The sequence below is a fragment of the Leopardus geoffroyi genome, chromosome B3 (assembly GCF_018350155.1).
Source record: "Leopardus geoffroyi isolate Oge1 chromosome B3, O.geoffroyi_Oge1_pat1.0, whole genome shotgun sequence".
Lineage (NCBI taxonomy): Eukaryota > Metazoa > Chordata > Mammalia > Carnivora > Felidae > Leopardus > Leopardus geoffroyi.
The window spans coordinates 41,735,388-41,754,755 of NC_059337.1; the positions used below are offsets into that span (position 1 = coordinate 41,735,388).

Here is a 19,368-nt window from a genome sequence, read left to right on the forward strand (position 1 = left end):
TTCAGAAATTGCACTCCTTAGTTTTTAGCAGCTTTATTCATAATTACCAGAACTTGTAAGCAACCAAGATGTCCTCCAATAGATGAATGGCTAAATAAACTGTGGTACATCCACACGATGGAATATTATTCTATGCTAAAAAGAAATGATCTATCAAGGCATGAAAAGACATGCATATTACTAAGTTAAAGAAGTCAATCTGAAAAGGCTATATACTGTATGATTTCAACTGTATGACATTCCGGAAAAGGCAAAACTGTGGAGACAGTAAAAAGATCAGTAGTTGCCAGGAGTTGGAGTGCGAGGAATGAACAGGCAGAGCAGGGAGGATTGTTTGGGCAGTAAAAACACTCTGTATGATACCACAATAGTGAATGCATGTTACTACACATTTGCCTTAAACCCACAGAATGTATGATACAAAGAATGAACCCTAAGATAAACTGGGCTTTGGATGACTGTGATGTGTCAATGTAGGTTCATCAATTGCAACAAATGTACCCTTCTGGTGGAGGATGTTTATAAAGAGAGAGGCTATGCATGTATGGGGGTAGGTGATATATGAGAAATCTGTACACTTCCTTCTCAATTTTGCTGTGAACCTAAAACTGCTCTAAAAAAATAAAATCTTTAAAAAAAGTTTTGTAAGAAGGAAAAAGAAAGATAGGTAAAATACTTTTTCAGAAACACAAAAGCTGGGAAAATTCATCAGCAGCAGACATATTCTACAAGAAATGTTATTGAAAGTCTAATAAGCAGAAGGAAAATGATACCAAAGGGAAACCTAGATCCACATAAAAGAATAAAGAGCATCAGAAATGACAATTGCATCAGCAATTTAAAGGCTTTTTTCTTCTTAGCTAAATCTCCTTATAAGATAATTGACTATGGGGCAGCTGGGTGGCTCAGTTGTTTGGGTGTCTGACTTTGGCTCAGGTCACGATGTCATGGTTTGTGAGTTCGAGCCCCACATCGGCCTCCATGAACTGATAGTGTGGAGGCTGCTTGGGATTCTCTCTCTCCCTCTCTCTCTGCCTCTCCCCAGCTCGTGCTTGTGCACTCTCTCTCTCAAAATAAATAAATAAACACTTAAAAAATAAGATAATTGACTATTTAAAGCAAAGATAATAATGCCATTATTTAGAAGTAAATGTATGAGAACAATAACCCAAAAGCCAGAAGGATATACAGTTATAAGGTTTTTAAATTATACATAGGTATATCATTATAACATTCTTACATCATACATGAAGTGGTATAATGTCAATTGAAGTTAAACTGTGATGTTAAAAGATGCATACTATAAACCCTAAAGCAGTCACTAAAGTAGCACAACAAAGAGCTATAGCCAATAAATCGAGAAAAATGGAATCATGAAAAATATCTAATTAGCTGAAAAAAGGCAGAACAAGAGAGAAAATTGAAGCCAATCATAAAAATCATCACAGTAAATGTAAACGAGCTAAATATCCAAATTAAAACAAAGATAAGAAAGTAGACTCAACTATATGCTATCGATAAGAAACTCACTTTAAATATAAAAACACAAATAGGTTAAAAGTAAAAGGATAGAAAAAATATACCATGCTAACACTAGTCAAAGGAAAACTGGAGTGGTTATACAAATATCAGACAATGTAGATTTCAGAGAAAGAATATTACCAGGAATAAAGAGAGTAATGAAATAATGACAAAGAAGTCAATTCAATTCAATAATCTTAACCACTTGTATACCTTATAATAGAGCTTCATGAAATACATGAAGGAAAAACTGATAGAACTACAAGGAGTTATAAACAAAACCACAATTACTGTTTGAGAATTTTTTTTTTTCTTTTCTTAAGTAGCCTTCATGCCCAGTGTGGAGCCCAACACAGGGCTGGAACTCACAACCCCGAGACCAAAACCTGAGTTGAGATCAAGAGTCAGATGCTTAGCCAGCTGAGCCATCCAGGTGCCCCAACTGTCTGAGATTTTAAAACCTCTCTCCCAATAATTGATAGGATAAGTAGATTGATAGAAGATGAACTCAGTAACTCTGGGGCCCAAAGGAAAGGAAGTGTTTGGTAAATATGAAGCTCTCCTATTGCTAACCATAGTTAGGTCAGAAGATTCCAGTTTCCATAGTTTCAGACATTCTTTTTATTTTTATATAAATAATCTATAAGTTTTTGCCACAGGAATACTGTTGCTCTTTAATTACAAGAACCAGTTGGGAGCAGAATCCTTCGAATTTTATAAAGTCAGACCAAGAGAACAGTCTATGACTGTCTATGAGACAGTCTGTCTGTCTATGAGTCAGACCAAGAGAACAGTCTATGACTGACCCAGATTATCACTGTCCCTTGGGGAACACTCTGGCAATAACAGACATCCTGTGACATGACACCATAGCTTGTCAACTCAAACCTTCTCAAATCAGTCCCCCAAAACACCGGGTCACCAAGAATTCAGGCCAAGTGGGAGCTACACCTGGATCAGACTGTACTGAAGGGAGAAGTAACCTGTTGGACAAGATGTACCTTCTCCAGAAAGAGAAACAAAGATGAGTGGGAGTGGGGCTTCACTTCTTTCCCTCTATCTTTTCCATTCCTCTCCAGTTTCAGTCTTTCCTACTCCCGACCCCAAAGCATCATTTGGTTAAGAGCCAATTGGCCACTTAATTGGCAGATGTGCGGACCTCTCTTAGAAAAGTGACCAAATAAACCCCACTTAACATGGAATGTGGAGTTCTGAAGAAAGCATCAGCTTCGGGGGCTAGAAGCACCTAGGTTTGACACTAACACCCAGCTCTAACACGTAGATGTTGCCTAACCGTGATTAAGTCTTGGTTTTCCCATCTATAACATGGGGAAAATACCAATTAAAATACCAAATTTTTCTGAAATTTAGCTTTAAATACTACCAGGAGCTCCCATCCTGCCTTCTGGTTAAATGCAGACACAGTAACAGTCAGACGATAGTCAATTCCAGGAAAATTCAGACACTTGGGGGTTTTCTTGGTCATTTTAGTTTTAAGCTCAGTGAAGTCTGTATTTGTTCCTCTCTTTTCTTTTCCCTAGGGTGACTGTCCTCCTTCATCCTGGGGGCTTACGTGTCATCACCATAGTGGAGGAAGACACCTGCCCATGTTTACTCCCTGAACTGTGATTCATCTTGACTAGGCTTTGGCGCAGAATGTGCTGGCTTCTGGGACATCACGTACCTCATCTGTTATCTGGTCATCAAGGCCATTCTACATTCTACATCAAGGCCATTCTACTCTGTACTCTCTGTGTCCTTTTCAGGGCCTCTGGCCTTCTTAGGCTCACTGTCTTTGAACCATTTTAAATTTACCTTAAAAAAACCAAAACACAATAAATCCACATTGTTCGACATGCAAAGGGTGCAAAAAGAAAACCAGAAAATTCTCTCTTCATCCCTGTCCCGAGACACTCCTCCTCTGGAGAGACAATGATTTTTACCAGTTTCTTATGTGTTCTCTCAAAAATAATAGTTCATGCCTTTATAAACATAACCCTCCTAAAATCATCTCCTATAATCATATAATGTATATTATATATATATATATAATCATCTCCTATCTATCATGGGTCAAATTCCACCTCAGGTATACATAATACACAAAAATATATATTTATATACACAAATGTGTATATACATAATACGTAATATTACCATCATTTTTATATACACATAATAAATATATACATAATACTTAAAATTTTATAGATATTATATATTACATTATAAATTATATTTTATTATAAAATATATATTATATATATTTTATAATATATACATATAATATATATAATTATATTATATATTGTAAAATATATATAATATATAATATAATATATAATAAAATAACATAATAATATGTAATATATAAAAATTATATGTATATTATATATATACATATATATATATATATATAATATTTTTAACTGCCTTTGACAACAGAGCCTAAGGCAAACACTTTATGGAAGGACATAATCCCACGGCACAGCAAAAGTGAAGGAAAAATGGAAGTGAGGTGAGACAGTGTACTGATTTCTTCAGGCCTCTGTAACAGAGTCCCACAAACTGGGAAGGTGGAGTTAAAAGCAAGAGCCTGCATGTGATGGTCTCTGGGCCCCAAATCCTCTTTCTTCAAAAAGTCTGGACTCTTATTTTCCCTTAATTTCTCTGTCAGAAACTGCAAGGAATCATCAGGTACCCCTCCTGCTCTTAGAGACAGTCTCTGAAAAATTTAACTACCTTTGAGTGAATAGAAATATTAACCCCAAGAATTGAGTTGTTGGGTTTTTTTTTTTAAATGTTTATTTATTTTGAGGGTGTGAGCAGGAGAGGGGCAGAGAGAGAAAGGGAGAGAGAGAATCCCAAACAGGCTCCTCACTGTCCGCACAGAGCCTGATGTGGGACTCGATTCCACAAACCGTGAGATCATGACCTGAGCAGCAATCCGGCGTTGGATGCTTAACCGACTGGGCCACCCAGGTGCCCCCTCCTCAAAGTATTGAGCTGTTCAATCAGATTTCCAATATCTTTCACAATCTTCAGCAGATTCTTACTGAGCACCTACTATTTGGCAGCCACTGGGCAAGGCAGCAGGAATATACCAGACAAAGGCAGCCCCCCCAGCCCCCTTCCCCCCGCCCCACAACTTGTGCCCCAGCAGGAGGGAGGGAGACAATAATCAAGCTGTTAAGTGCAGTTTTTTTAATATTTTTTTTTCAACGTTTATTTATTTTTGGGACAGAGAGAGACAGAGCATGAACGGGGGAGGGGCAGAGAGAGAGGGAGACACAGAATCGGAAACAGGCTCCAGGCTCTGAGCCATCAGCCCAGAGCCCGACGCGGGGCTCGAACTCACGGACCGCGAGATCGTGACCTGGCTGAAGTCGGACGCTTAACCGACTGCGCCACCCAGGCGCCCCTAAGTGCAGTTTTTATAGGGCTCTGAGCAGGGAAGGACAAGGGGTTACAGAATCCAGTTTTGCCTCTGTTGTTATCTTTATTTTCTTTTTAATTTTAAACGGTTAGACAAGAAAACTTGGAAAATACAGAAACATGCAGGGGCAGTGCTGGATGCTCTTTTATTATCTAGCAGAAAAGAGCTACACTGAGGGAAGGGAATTTATTAATTGGAGGGGAGATAGGTAATCGATACTTTGTGGCTAGCCTAGGCCTGAATGGCTTAGGACACCCTAAATTCAGGGACAGCCAGTCCAGCATAGAAGAGGCACACTGTCTTGTGCATTCTGATCTCTTGGAGAGCTTGTGAAATATGATAGATTCTTGCAGTCCACCCCCAGATATTCTGTTTCCAAATATGGGATAGGGGAATTGATGCATAGTTCATAGAGCTCTTGAAATGCTTCTGTTGAATGAATGAATGAATGAATGAATTTTTTAAAATAAGATTTTTATTTCTCTTTGAGAGAGAAAGTGAAAGTGTGGGAGGGGCAGAGAGAGGTGGGGGGCACAGAGGATCCCAAGCAGGCTCTGCACTGACAGCAGTGAGCCCGATGCAGGGCTTGAACTCATGAACCATGAGATCATACCTGAGCCAAAGTCGGAGGCTCAACTGATTGAGCCACCCAGGTGCCCCAATGAATGAATTCTAATGCGGGTAATCCAAGGATCCCATTTTGATCTAGAGAGAGGTGCAGTAGGAAGTTTTGCCCACCCCAAGGATGTTACTAGGAGCACCCTGTATAAGGGAAAGCAGGAGAAAACCTATGTCCCTTCTGTATCCCGTGGCCCCCTCCTCTCAGGACTCAAAGCTTAGGTTGGAAGTGTTTACACTCTAGTTCAGCTCTGTTCGGGGTTAAGTAGGCATTGGGAGTTGGTCTGGGAACTTAACCATGACTTACAACAGTATTTCTTTGGGGAAGCATAAGTGAGGTTCAAAGACCAATGCAAGACATAAACTTTTAGAATAAATTCGTCTGGTGAGTTGGGAATTACAGAGCGAAAAAGGAAAAGACAACATATAAAATGTTGTAAAAAGTAACTTGAATGTAAATGACTATGTATCGTATGACTCCATTTATGTGAAATGTCCAGAAAGGACAAATCCAAAGGTACAGAAACCAGATCAATGGTTGCCTCAGACTGGGGGGTGGTGCGAATGGAACTCTACAGCACATGGGCATCAGGGGTCCCTTTGAGGCGATGGAAATGTTCTAAAACTGGATCGGGGCGAGGATTGCACGACTCTGTTACTGTGCAAAAATAAATCACTGCGTTGTACACTTAAAATGGGTGAATTTCATGGTACACAAAGTATACCTCATCAAACTATTTTTTCCAAGTGACTTGAAAAGACCTCCAAGATTACCCAGTAGCACGCCCTTACATACGTGAAGCACTCGATAGCATAAAACACTTCATTTGCATTATCTCCACATATGCATCACGATATCCCTGCAAGCAGGTAGATTTTTGTTTTGTAGTGAAGAAACTGAGGCTCAGAGCTCTTACTGCCTTAAGTGGAAGGTTTCAAGTCCTGCTTTTGGATGATGCCTTTACCCACTAAATCCTAGGTCTGTAAACCCCTTTCTCCAGGTATTATACTCAGGAATAGAAGCAGGACTCATTTTTCTCATCTGTTCTTCTGTCTAGCCTTTGAGCCAATCTTCTCTCTGGTTACTTCACCTAGTCGGTTCTGCATGCTTGGGGGGGCCTCATGGCTTAAGCCTCCTAAACTAGCTGCTTTAGGCCTAGATCCTTTCTTTTACTGGGGGGAGGAGGTTAACCTTTAATTGGAAACATGCTGTGACTAAGTTGGGAGGAATGGGTTGAGGCCAGGCTAAGGAGACTTTTGACATAGGGGCACCTGGGTGGCTCAGTTGGTTAAATGTCTGACTCTTGACTGTGGCTCAGGTCATGATCTCACGGGTTTCATGAGTTCGAGCTCTGTGTTGAGCTCTGCACTGACAGTGAGGAGCCTGCTTGGGATTCTCTCTCTGCCCCAACCCTGCATGCACATGTGCTAACTCTTTCTCTCTCTCTGAAAATAAATAAATAAACTTAAAAAAAAAAAAAAAAACCCACATGATCTAGGTGGAGAGGGCATCCAGTCTTTGTCAGCTCCACTCTGGGGACCTCTACTGGGTCCAGGGATATACTTATTGGCCCTCTGGGGCCAGAACAGCCGATGCTTCTCCACTTGGTTTCCCATCTGGGCTGGCATTGGCACACACCATTAAATGTCACCCTTGGATCAGGCAGTCAGGGCTCCTGCCCTATACACTCAGCTCTACAGGACCACGTGCTTAGGCCTTCCTATCCCTGGGCTCTTCCCCCACGGAGCAAGATGGAGCCAAGGGGGCCGGGGACAAGAAGCACCTTCCAGATCAGGCTGTGGTGCCTGGGGCCCTGGAATTCTCTGTTGAAATGAGCCCCAGACCCTTCGATGAACTTTTCCCCAGATCCATCCTCCCCAAGGCGGGTAGTGTGTCTGACGTGCACATCAAGGGGCCCAGGAGGTAGCCAAGGGCGCTCTGGTGGGAGCATGAGGACGAAGTTGGCCTACGTGCATGCAGGGCCCTCTGCAGTGAGGAACAGAACAGCGTGTCCACAAGAGCAGCAACATGAGCTGTGGCCGGGGAGCCCCCCTTTACATGCATGTTTTAGTCTCTGCAAATATAAGTAGTGAGCTTACCCCAGGAAGAACAGATGGAATTAGGCAAAGAACGTACAAAAGTCATGCAACCAACACATTTACCACAACTTGTGTTTTGGTGTAGAGAGAAAAGCATCCCCATTGCTTTACTACATGTGGACATAAAGCTCAATTTATTTTTCATTGTGAAAACCAAATATTGATTATTCCAATAGCTGAGATCCATTTGTTTGGCAAATGGCGATAATAGATTCCCACGTCATTGTCAAGATAAAGGGAGAACGCAGGCAGGATTTAGCGGAGGGCAGCACTGAATACATGCTAATAGGATTGTTCTTTTTTTAATTTTCCTCCAGCTGGTCACTAAGATAACGTTCAAAGCTTTACCTTTTCCTTCACTTGTCTTAGGCTGTCTGGTGGGATATAGTTAATAAAAAACAGACACTGAGATGGTTTCGAATGTCAAGTTAAGACAAGTTAATAATTGCTCTCCCACAATATGAGAGCAGAGTGTAGTCCAAGATCAAAAGCAACTGTTTTTCTACTTTTTGGAGCTGCCAGAATTCCCTTCGGGGTGTGCACCAGGTAAGTGTGGGGACAAGCTTGGAATCTGGATGATATCATCAACACAGCTTACGCCAGACCCCAGCTGGGGGCGTCCATCCAGTTTGACGAGGGTGTGATTTCATCTGCCTTGTCTGAAAAACCATGCTGGTGAACCATGCAATCTGCTCAAATATCACAACACGCTACCTGCAGTTGGTCTCCAGGGGTCAGTAAATCGTAGGGGCGGGGCTCACGCCAAAACTCACAGTTGGGAGCCTGACACTGTGTAGCTCTTTGTTGTTTCCACGGGGCTGCCACAGACATGATTTCACACCTTCCTCCTGTGGAGACAGAGTAGTGCTTGTCCACACAGAGAACCCAGGGACAGAACCCTCAGCATTCTCCCCCTCCTATTTGGAGAGCACTGGGAGAGAATGACATTGGCTTTGTGGGTTGAGCAGAGCACCGGGAGCTCAGTAAGTGGCCCACCAGTGGCCCAAAATTGGGCGGTGCCACGTGCTGCAAGGCCCCTAACCAGCATGGAAGCCACGATGCCTTGAGGGAACCCGCCCACTTCAGGCCCCTGGGTGCAGCCCCTCCCATCAAGGTCCAGCATGGATTTGGTTTTGGCTCTCCCCTCCCTGCCCTGGAGGAACAGTCGTTACTAACATGGGTGGGCATCGGGAGACCCGCATTTGGACCCACCACAGATGTCTGAAAGGAAGCTCTGGTCTACAGATCTGGTTGGAGGGAATGGCCCGGCCTGTGGTATACCTGAGGGCTTGGGGCCAGATGCTCAATAATCTCATTGTGGGTGTTCAGGCTGGTGCACTCAGAAGAGGCACAGAGGCAGGCAGCTGACCAAATCAACCCAAATTATCGTGACCACCATTTATGGAGTGTCTCCAGGCACTGAGTCCTCTGTATACATTATTTCGTTTAATCCTCACAACACCTTGCATGGGTTTTATTCTTCCCACTTCACAGATAAGGAGACTGAGGCTTAGTGGGGGGATGAAATTTCCCACAGGCATGTTTTGGGAACCAAGGGCTTTCTATCAGAAGGTCTGCTTATAGAAAGTCACAAGGGCAACCCTTGGGTCAGAGAGTGCTCCCAGGCCATTGTCTTGGGAGCCTTATTTCACATCTGAGATTCTCATACTTGCACACACTATTGCGTAAGATTCCACCAAGCTTAGGAACCAAGGCCTAGGTGCTTTCTCAAAGGACAACACACTCCTCTACAGCTCTGTTTCAGGCTGTCCGGTTTTCCCAGTAGGTGAGGAAAGACACTGTGGATGCCTCCTTCCCAGTCTGGTGGTTTTTAACCCTCTTGCAGGACAGAGAGAACACATCCCCAAGGGGGCCGGGGTGGGCGCAGGAGGAGTGCAGGACTGGGGATCCAATGCTCAGGACTGATGCTGGGTCCTGGGCTGGGTCAGGTGGAGAGAGCCCACGTAGCATGACCCATGCCACATGCTGAGGGTGAGTGCGGGACACTGCTGAGGAGGCGGGCCACGGTTCCCCGAGTGTGCGACTGGAGGTGAGGCAGGTGGGCAGGAGCCAGGGAATCAGCAGGCCCCGGGTGCAAAAGAAGGGAGCAGCAGAAGCTTATTTGGGCAGAAGCAATAGGGGGTCGTGAAGCTGGCTGTTCTGGGTGTTGGTCACATAGATTCATCAAGGTAAAGAGACTCAGGCCATCTCACTGTTCGCTCCTATGAGGCATTCTGTACCAGTTACACTAAAAACCCATAGGATTCAAAGCAAACTTTTGCACAAGCTGGTCTCCACTTCCCTTTCTAGCCTCACCACCACCATTTCTCTTTTTGGTATACCCTATCCCCCAACCAAGAAGTCTGCGTTTCCCTTCCATCCCGACACCTGCTTGAGCCATTTGTTCTCCCCAACGGGCCTGTTCCCCGGCTCTCTGCCTGTAGAATTCTGCCCCCTTGACCTGAACAGGAACTCACTAAGAGGTACAACCAGGAAGGATATGGAAAAAGTTATCGCAGAAATGTCAATTAAGATAGCAGTAAGGCATCATGGCATAGCTGTGACATCAGATTAAAAAAACAAAAAGCCAAAAAAAAAAAAAATCACCCAATGCTGACATTGTTTTGAAGAAACAGGTTGCTGGTGACATTGTAAATGGGTCCAAGTTTTGAGGGAGGGTGTTGGAAACAACAGAGCAATATATTTCAAGAGATACAGAAATGTTCATGCCCTTCGACCCCTATCCATCCTACTTTGCAGACCTAACCTAAATAAGATTATACTAAAGAAGAAAAAAAGCTACATGCGTAAAGATACCCTTTACATCATAAATTGTCACTATGAAAAAACTTGAAATAGCCCAACCATCCTACAATGGGGGGCCGTAAAGGCAATTACATTCACCAACAGAGGGAAATTATGATGGAAAGTATTTAGCAAAAGGAAATGCTTATAACTTGATGCTTAGGAGAGCACAAAACTGTACTGTGAACATACTATAAAAATCACATAGATGCTTGAATAAGATTGTGTAAGGGAGCACAGAAAACAGAAAATCACTATTTATTAGGGCATTATTTTTATTAGAATGTTGTTGATGTGATAAAAATCTAGAGAAAATGCTACCCTTCCTTCAAAACCCCCGGTTTACCTTGCTCCTACCTGATTGGGGGTCCCTGAGTGTGTATTCGATTTAGCTCCCTCTAGACCAGAAACTCTTCACGGGCAAGAACTATGTTTCACTTTTCTTTGTTTCACCTGAGCTCCTCAATTTGCCTGGCACATAGTAAATGTTCAATAAGTATTTTTTAAAGTGAATTCAGCTAATGCAAAGGATTACGTTATGCTTAGAAGTAAAACTCAACAGAGGCATGTTCTCTACTCTCTTGTCTCTTGGCAAAAGGCACTCAGAGAAATAGATCTTTTTTAAAGGCTTCGGGAGAAGGAAAATCCACATTAAAAACGTTAAGCATTTTACCTCTGGGGTGACGGAGATGCCGCAACACAGGCAACGCTTGGAAATCTACTGAGGCTCTTGGGAAGTATTTACATTTGCCTCTTAAGGCAACAAAATGTTTAAAAATTAGAGCCGTGCTGAGGTTTGCCCCTTTGGGCCCCACTAGATCCCAACCAGAAGGAAAACTATTCACCGCTTCTGCTGGGACCCCCAAAGCTGCCGTGCCTGAGTCGGGGCCTGTCTTGAATGAGCTTAAATGTCAGGGCTGAGGAGGAGACAGGAAGAGTGACAAAATGGCAGGAGCTTAGCTCGCCCCGAGAGAATAATAGGAATTTACTGCGTGCCTGGCATGCTACGTGCATCACTTTCGGCTCCCATTTTACAGACTAAGAACTTGAAGTTCAAAGATATCATATTACTCACCCAAGGTCAAATGGCTGGCGAGGGGTGGGTCAGGACCCCACAGCTGCCACAGGCCTTGCAACTCTCTCTAAACGCCCCATTTTGGCTTTTGGTCCAGGCTGGTGATGTCTCGGGGTCTTCCTTTTCATTTTGTTTCTCTTTCTCCTTTTTCTCATTTTTAAAAGGCCAGTTAATGCTTTTGCAGGATCCCGGTAGGGAGGAAGCGAGCAGATTCTTGCCCAGTTATCTCCCTTTCTCGCAGCCTGCAATTCTCGTATCCAGATCATTCTCACCTGGCTTACATTTTCTCTCTTGTTTTCAGCCTGGCTCCCCCAGCCCTTGATTCCACTCCATACTCTCTGAATCCCTGTGGTCATTGGTCATTTCTCCCCCAGGAAAATTGCACATTCGCTTTTATCAGTGACTTTTCCTGATGCCTGAGTGTGTAAATCATTTCCAGAACATGTTCTCTTTAACTGAACGCAACCTCACATATGGTGGATTGGGTTTGGAGATGAAAACGGCAGTTGTTTGAGAAAGAGTTTCTTCCAAAGTTAAATGAATTTTCTTTTCTTTTGGAAGTAAAGCTTTTTCACAAATTGCACTTTTTAACATTTAAGATTCTCCTCCTCTCGCTGTTTCCCCTTTCCTTTTTTCTCTTCCATGCATTTTGTCTGAGTGCAAAACTGATACTTAATGTAACAATCACATCTAATGAATACCCAGCTACACTCCTGCTAACCCCCTTCACCTGCTGTCCCGCGGGGCTCCCCCGACTTTGCTCACTTATATTCATTTTAGCTTTATTTTGTGCCCTTCAAATTGTCTTCCTAAAATACAGAATTCCACATCAACTAAAAATTAGTGTAGCAAATAGATGGTGCTTAGTAAGTTCCAAACACTCAAATCCCACCCATTCTCATTGTCTGGGTCTCACACAGTTAAATATTAAGTGGTAGCAGATGTTCCTGCTGGGGACTCCATTTCCAGGCCTGCATTTCATCATTCTCTTTAAAAGTCCATTCCCCGCCCCCCTTTTATTCTTCCATCAAAAAAAAACCCACACATTTATCTAAGTTTAAATAGAATTAAACCTTCTGAGTTTGGATAGTTTCGCGATAGTTGCTTTTCCTTTTAACCAGTTAAGGGAGATGGTGGAAATTGAGACAAGGCTTTCTAGGTTTGCCGTGCATTATGTAGATTTCAGAAGAGTAAATGAATATTTTAGTACATGTGTGTGGTGAATGAAATCCAGCCATCGATTCTTTGCAGCTCCTCCCACCAATTGGCAGAGTTTATTTTCCTACTCTTTCAAGTGGGGCTGGCTTTGTGACTTGCCTTGACCGATATTAGATGGCTAAGCGGGCATCCCGTGAGTTCAGGGCCTAGAACCCAAAAGGGCTTGCAGCTTCTGCCCTTATCACTCAGAATGCCCTGAGACTGCCATAAAAAGAAGCCTGTCTGGGGTGCCTGGGCGGCTCAGTCAGTTAAGCGTCTGACTTCAGCTCAAGTCATGATCTCATAGTTTGTGAGTTCGAGCCTAGCTGTAGGCTCTGCTGACAGCTCAGAGCCTGGAGCCTGCTTCGGATTCTGTGTCTCCCTCTCTTTCTCCCCCTCCCCCACTCATGCTCTCTCCCTCTCTCTCTCTCTCACTCAAAAATAAATAAGCATTAAAAATTTTTTTAATGTAAAAAGAAATACACCCATATTTTAATAATACGTTAAATAATACCTAATATACCTAAAATATTATTTCAATATTTAGTCAGTATGAAAATGATTAGTTTGTTTTTCTCATAACAACTATTCAAACTCTGATGTGTATTTTACAGCTATAGCATGTTTATAGTGATTGCATTTCAAGAGCTCAGTAGCCACATGTGGCTAGTAGCTAATTTATTAGCACAGATCCACACTTAAAATCTGACCTGAGGGGTGCCTGGGTGCTCCATCAGTTATATGCCTGATTCTTGGTTTCGGCTCAGGTCATGATCTCATGGGTTTCTGGGTTCGAGCCCCGCCATCAGCCCAGAGCCTGCTTGGGATTCTCTCTCCCTATCTCTCTCTGCTCCTCCCTCGCTCGCATGCACTCTCTTTCAAAATTAATAAATAAAAAAAATCTGACCTGAAAACACTCACCGAGTAATCCTCAGTATGTGAATCTTCATATTAACGAATGGACACTATGAAGGTGTTTGCATCTTTCCACGAGGCTAGAGGAAGTCTTTGCACGGGGGGCTTCGGGGCCGCTGGGATGGTGCAGACAAGGCAGCACCAAATGGTTTGGGAGGCCTGGCAGGGGCCGGGGTTGTGCTGCAGCCCTGTACTCCCTTTATATAATCTTAGGAAGGTTGCTTGACCCCCTAACCTTTTGGGGCCTCAGTTTCCCTCTCCATAAAATTGGGGATGGACTAGGAGTGTTTCATGGGCCTTCGTAGCACTGATGATCCTGAGTTTTCCATTTCCCATGGCCAGTCTGCCTTGGGATAAGGACCATGTTGGTCCTCCGCGGAAGGGATGGAATGTTATTTGTCTTCCCATCACAGAGCACCATTAGAAACGGACTCCTCCGTGTTCCATGGAGCTGACACATAAACGCCTGTTCTTTCAGAAGGGCCATGATTCTGCCTGAGCCAGGCTGGCACCACAGGCATCCACGGTCAGAAGGAACCACAAACCAACTCCCCTGGGCGGCATGGTCCGGGCAGCACTTTATTTAGAGGAATCCACACAGAGATGCTACAGTTTGGTCTGGGCATATGATTATATGGTTTTGATGCAAACTGGCTTACGGGAAGTCAAAAGTAGTGGCTGCAAATCCCAGCACACACCACAGTTACTGTGCCCTGCCTCAGTTTCCCTTTTTCTCATACTGGCAGTAGAGCCGTTATTTATCATGGAAGTATGGTGATTCTGTCCTGGTCCCCAAATCTCTTTTCAAAGAGATACATGTCTTTACATAAATGCTGCATAAATCCAAGTTCTGAAGTAACTTTGAGCTGAAACCAGATTTGAAGTCAGGAGAGATCTCAGGGTTTGTCCGGTTTCCTTCTTTGAAAGCCGGTGGTTCTACGGAGGGTGGGTGGCCATGACTAGCTGAGGGATCAGAGGAAAAGGAAGAAAGATGGTAACCTTTGTTCTTTTTTTGTTTAAAAGAATTTTTTTAATATTTATTTATTTTTGAAGGAGAGAGAGAGAGAGACAGAGCGTGAGAGGGGGAGGGGCAGAGAGAGGGGAACACACACAGAATCCGAAGCAGGCTCCAGGCTCTGAGCTGTCAGCACAGAGCCGGACATGGGGTTTGAACTCACAAGCCGTGAGATCATGCCCTGAGCCCATGTTCTTTTTTTTTTTTTTTTTAATGTTCATTTATTTATTTTGAGGGGGCGGGGAGGGAGAGAGGGAGAGAGAGAGGATCTCAGGCAGGCTCTGCCTGTCAGCACAGAGGGGCTCAAACCCACGAACAGTGAGACCATGACCTGAGCCGAAATCAAGAGTCATAGTCTTAACCATCAGAGACACCCAAGTGCCCCAAGAGATGGTAACTTTCACCCTGTTCATCAAGCCCTTACAGAGACCTGGGTGGGGGGGTCAGTGTGCCCCTGAAAAGGAGGATCCAAGCTGTTAGCACCTTCCAAGGTCCCTTTCGAGATGGGCACCAAGGGGACAAGCTCTCAGTCACTCTTCTCTAATCATGGGTGGGAAGGAAAAGGAAGACTCTCCAGCCAATGTAACTTCCTATCGACAGTCAAGAGGGCCACTTGTCAGTGCATTCCGATTCTTGGCAAATTGTCATTAGACATAAATCTGAAGTTCATGCAGTGCCACCCCCACCCCCACCGCGCCCCGTCCCGCCTGACGTCTTTAAAGAGATGGGTCACCACCCAAACTTTGCAGGCTCATTCAGAAATTACTCTCCCTCCGAGAGCTCATGTATCCTGCAAAGCCTCTGGTTGGATCCTCTCAGGGTTGCGACATTTATTTTCAGAAAGGATTTAAGTTGCAAAAGTGATTTAGAATTCAATTTAATTTAAAAAGTTATACATACAGGGGCGCCTGAGCGGCTCAGTTGGTTAAGCATCTGACTCTCGGTTTCAGCTCAGGTCGTGAGCTCACGGTTTCGTGGGTTCGAGGCCCACGTCGGGCTCCGTGCTGACAGTGAGGAGCCTGCCTGGGATTCTCTCCCTCTCTCTCTGCCCCTCTCGAACAGGCACTGTCTGTCTCTCTCAAAATAAATAAACTTAAAAAAAGTCTAAAAAGTAATAAAAAGTTATACATAGAGATAAATACATACACAGATACAAATATACACATGCATAAAAATCTGGTAAAAACTAAGATATTATAAAAGAGTATTCAACCAAAAGTTTCTGGTATATTACTTCAAAGCTATTCTATGCATAAAAAATATTTTTTCTGGAGCACCTGGCTGGCTCAGGCAGTAGAGCATGCGACTCCCGATCTATCTTGGGGTTGTAAGTCTGAGCCCCACTTTGGGTGTAGAGATTACTTAAAAATAAAACCTTAAAAAATATTTTTTTCAGACATTAAAAAAGATATACTGTTTAATTTTAAAGCCACTTTAACTCAAGACAAAGTAGAAGGGCAGAAACCTGTGGATTTAAAAAGCAGGAGAGAGAGAGAGAGAGAGAGAGAGAGAGAGAGAGACAGAAAGCCTGAGCTATAATTGTTTTAAATGATGTGTTGATGTGTTGAGTTTAAAAATATTTTGATGTGTTCCAATGCACGGAAAACAAGATGCGATGAATCATTGACTGTCCTGAATAAACTGTCCAATATGATTATATATTTTTGTGTTCACTTGGTAAGGTCACCTCAACGAGTTTACATAATAATATACAGAACACGGAAAGCCACCAAATAAACTGGAGTGAGCAGGGAGGGAGGGAGGCGACAGAATCACCCCTTAGAGAAGAGGTGTTGAGAAGGAAAAGAGAGGGAAGGCTGGAGAGGTAGGTAACCAAACTCCAGGCTGGTGCTTTCCTGGAGGGTTTTCTGCAATGATGGAAATGATCGTGTTCTGCACTGACTTCAGTGGCCACCAGTGCTGTGGAGCACTTGAAACGTGAGGGGCTGAAGTTTTCAGTTCATTTAGTTTTAATTCATTTCATTCTAAAATTTTTTTTAAACATTTATTCATTTTTGAGACAGGGAGAGACAGAGCATGACGGGGGAGGGGCAGAGAGAGAGGAAGACACAGAATCTGAAACAGGCTCCAGGCTCTGAGCTGTCAGCACAGAGCCCAACGCAGGGCTCGAACTCAGGGACCACGAGATCGTGACCTGAGCCAAAGTCGGACGCCCAACCGACTGAGCCACCCAGGTGCCCCTAATTCATTTCATTCTAAATGGCCACATGGGTTGGCGATTTTGGCAATGGACAAATAGAAGAAGCAAAGGAAGGAGAGGGAAAAAGATTAAGACATACGTGGAAAAGCTGAGGACAGTTGTCTTAAGTGACAGTGAGTGACCCTGTGCCACTGGAAGGAAGGGAGTTTCCTACCACCTCTGGCATTTATTCCGAGGTCTCTGTGGCAGCAGCAAGGGAATGCCCTCTCCAGGGCTAAATTCCAGAACAACAAATGTCCCAGCTGTGCTGACCGTGGGAAGCCTATCGGCCTTAACTGCCCAATCTGTTAGGGGAGCAGGAATCGACCTTCCCAAGGACTCCACTACCCTAACGTGTAAAATAAAATAGTTTATTACTCCAAGGAAAACCCACACCTTGGATACCACCACTAGGTGTCACCATTAACCAAACATTTGGTGAAAGTTTTTTCTTTGAATCTATAGCTGCTTTGGCTATTTTCTCACTTTTCCACACCAAAAGCAAAGTGGTTTGCGCTCTGGGAGCCCACTAAACAGGGATACTCCTTCTAATTTGGCTTATTTTTCTTTCCAGTTAAAACTCTGCTAAATGCCACAAACATGATGTGTAGGCACGCACACACGCTCACTCACTCATTTGCTCATTCATTCATTCATTCATTCAACATTTACTAGGTGCCAGGCAGGGGCCTCGTGTACAGTTGTGTACATTGCGCACTGCACAACTGGGTGGGGGGACTATTAGTATAGACCTCAATGTGAATGGTTGCTCCCTGAAGTTGTTCAGGCCAGTGACTCTGCAAGACTCTCTTCTGTATCATGGGGACAAAAACATGGCCCTTGCTTTTTTCCTTCCTTTCTGTTTTCTCTCTTAGGATAGATTGCTATATATATATATATATATATATATATATATATATATATATATATATATAATACCTTCTTTACTTACTGCCTAGACAGGCAAAAAACAAAAAGAATAAACACACAGAAGAAACCATCATTCAAAGAAAAGCAACAATACAAACGGGATTAATTTTACTTCAGTTTGTTCATGTACTTTTTCCACATCTCCTCTACCACATGACCAATCTCTCCCACTTATTGAAAATGCCTATCAAAAGTAAAGGTGCTTAAAAATGTTTCTATTTATTTTTGAGAGAGAGAGAGAGTGCAAGCAGGGAGGGGCAGAGAGACGGGGTGAGGGGTACAGGGAATCTGAAGCGGGCTCCGTGCTGAGAGCACAGAGGCTGACGTGGGGCTCAAACTCGAGAACCGTGAGATCGTGACCTGAACCAAAGTCAGACCTGAACCAGCCAGGTGCTCCAAAGGTAATATTTCAAAAGCCCTTTCCAGGTATCTTATAATCTTGACCTGTAAAGTGGCACAGTTCAAGGGCCTTTGTAGCATACAGCATAAGTAGAAGTATCATTCAGAAGGAGAGACCCAGGCATGTCTGCCCACACGCTAACTTCCACAATTGCCCCCAGGGTTGCTCCGCACTGCACAGGTTGAACACCTGTCACTATAGCACCCGCAAGGTTTATCACAGAATAACGAGAATGACTAGGCACGTACAGGGTCTGTTCTCACTCCTATCTGCGTGTTGCCGACTATTACTGCAGGTAACAACACCTCTGCAAATACACATTTGATCGGCATTACTTCATCTTTATTCACGACCTCTTTTTTGAGTAATTTGTGATCTCTACCCTTTCATTTGATGAGCAAGCATTTATTGAGCATTTGTTGTGTGCGAGGAATTGTTGCAGAGACAGAGATGAATAGAACACAGTCCTTGACCTTCTGGACGTCGCTATCTAATGGAACAGTTAGATAAGTAACAACAAACTGGAAGGCAAATCTGATAGCCAAGTGCTCTGGAGAGCACGGTGGAAGGAATGGTTTACACCAATGAGATAAACTTGGGAAGACAGCATAAGACTGATGACTTTTGTTTTGAGCCTTGATGAATGATTAGGCTTTCTCAGTGTGGAGAAACGGCGAGAGAATCCCTTGCAGAGGGAACTGAATGGTAAGCAGATAAGGTTGAATGGACACACATTCAGGAAAAGGAGATCACCCAGGATGATGTGAGTGTGGGGTATGCTATGGTAAGCACAAAAGGAGGTGAGGCCACCTTGTCAAGTCCTTGAATGCTCTTATTAATTTACAGTGAGGGCCTTCAATGGTCTATGATTAAAGCACTCTCATGATGGGAATTGTTTTAGAAATGTCACTCTGGCTTCTGGATCTCGACAAAATGGCAACCCACTTTAGGCTACTGGCTACCTTCCTCAACCCAGTGCTGGGAACGAACGCCTCAGAAATGGAGCAGTGGTGAATCTGAGTATCTAATGTAATAACTGTGAGAAGCTTCTAGAGAGACAGCAAATAGTTGGGTCCCAGGGTATATGTGTATGTGACTACAGTCTATAGGGGAAGAGGAAAGGTGCCACAGGTGGGGGAACATACATCTCCCCCAT

At 43.6% G+C, this 19,368-nt stretch overlaps 1 protein-coding gene across 1 annotated transcript in view; it reads right to left on the minus strand.

Moving 5' to 3' along the window:
* Positions 1–8,086: 8,086 nt before the first annotated feature.
* The window catches only part of APH1B (aph-1 homolog B, gamma-secretase subunit), a 137,959-nt gene continuing 126,677 nt past the window's right edge, over positions 8,087–19,368 (minus strand). Inside the window, exon 7 of the mRNA XM_045449487.1 lies at positions 8,087–8,523. The gene's annotated coding sequence lies outside the window, so the exon portion shown is untranslated. The remainder of the gene's footprint in view (positions 8,524–19,368) is intronic.